General features: G+C 45.0%; 1 pseudogene; it reads left to right on the top strand.

Annotated features, from left to right (window-relative positions):
- Positions 1–1,588, top strand: LOC126695236 (uncharacterized; annotated as a pseudogene).
- Positions 1,589–1,790: the final 202 nt, after the last annotated feature.

Below are 1,790 nucleotides of genomic sequence, written 5' to 3'. Positions count from 1 at the left end.
ATGAGCAAAGCACTTAGTCAAATCTCAAAGTCACCATTTGTTAGGAGAATCAACAAGGACAGGCTCCCCCACCAGTTTTCACAGCCAACTTTCACCATCTATAATGGAAGGTCTGATCTTGTGGAGCATGTGAGCCACTTTAATCAGAAGATGATAGTTCATTCTGGCAATGAAGCTCTTATGTGCAAGGTATTCCCTTCTAGCCTTAGGCCTGTGGCTATGCTGTGGTTTGATGCTTTAGAAGAGGGGTCATTAAGGTCCTTTAAGAAGTTGACAAAGGCATTTAGTGCTAGATTTATGACGTGTAGTATGGTCCTTAAGCCTTTAGACTCTTTGTTGTCTATGGCGATGAGGGAAGGGGAGACCCTTAAGACCTATTCAGACAGATATTGGGAAATGTACAATGAAATAGATGGGGATTTCGAGGACGTGGCAGTGAGAACTTTTAAGGTAGGGCTTCCGACAGAGCATGAGTTGAGAAAGTAATTAACAATGAAGCCTGCCCTTAATATGCGCTAACTTATGGATCGCATTGATAAGTACAAATGAGTAGAGGAAGATCAAACCCAGGGAAAGGGCAAGGTGAAGGCTTTTCCTGAGAAGAGGGATTCTCGGGGAGGAGGATATCACAGTAATCGGCCGAGGAGAGATTTCCCCAACTAGACATCGTCTGCGGGTGCTCAGGTGGTTAGTTCGTTGTTTAAAGAGCCTATCTATCAAATACTGGAAAAGATAAAAAAATGAACTGTATTCTAAATGGCCCAATAAAATGGGTGGGGACCTATCCAAGAGAAACCAGAGCCTTTACTGCCATTATAATTAGGAAAAAGGACACATAACTGAAGATTGCAAGACTTTAAGCGATCATCTGGGCCAACTGGTGAAGGTAGGGAAGTTGTGGCAGTTCTTGCACCAACCTGCTGGTCAGTTTGGACTGCTCGAAGTTAGGTATCAAAGGGATGGAGCTCCTCGGCTAGCCCTAGGCACAATTAATGTCATTTTTGCTTAGCCTAGGGGTGATGTTGGAACCTGTTTAGGGGTTATGTTTGTGGTTTCGGGTCCCAACTTGGAAGACAAGAACTAGGCTTGCAAAAAGGCCAAAATGGTGGCCATGCCCACTTTAGGTCTTTTAGGAGAAGATAAGGAGGGGACGCTCTAGCCACATGATGATGCCTTGGTGGTAACCATTCGAATTAGGGGGTATGATGTAAGAAGGGTCCTAGTAGACTAGGGAAGTGGAGTGGAGATTATGTACTCGGATTTGTATAAATGGTTAAATCTCAGGCCCGAGGACCTGGAGAAGTACAATTCACCACTGGTGGTTTTTAGTGGGAGATTGGTATTCCCCCGCGGGATGATAAGGTTACCTGTACAGGCTGGAGACGAGAAGGTGCAAGTTGACTTCATTGTAGTTGAAGCTTATTCCCCTTACACAATTATCCTGGCCAGACCATGGCTTCATGCAATAGGAGCAGTTTCGTCAACCTTACACTTAAAAGTTAAGTACCCCACACAAGGAAGAGTAGGGGAATTAGTAGGAGGTCAAGCAATGGCTAGGCAGTGTCTAATAGCAGCCATTACACGGTAACTAGCAAATCAAGTCGTGGCGGAAGAGGAGCGAATCCCATAGCAATCAAAGGGTCTCGAAGTAGGACTTGAGACTGAGTCGCAGGGGGTGTTGTCCGAGGAATTGGAAAAGGTTTTGATTGGTCAAAATGAGGAGAAATATTTTCAAGTGAGGTCTTAGCCGCCTTCCTTGGAGAAAGTAGCGTTGATGAAGTTGCTGGAAG

This window comes from Quercus robur, chromosome 2, assembly GCF_932294415.1.
Source record: "Quercus robur chromosome 2, dhQueRobu3.1, whole genome shotgun sequence".
Lineage (NCBI taxonomy): Eukaryota > Viridiplantae > Streptophyta > Magnoliopsida > Fagales > Fagaceae > Quercus > Quercus robur.
This window is presented reverse-complemented; position numbering and strand designations above follow the sequence as displayed.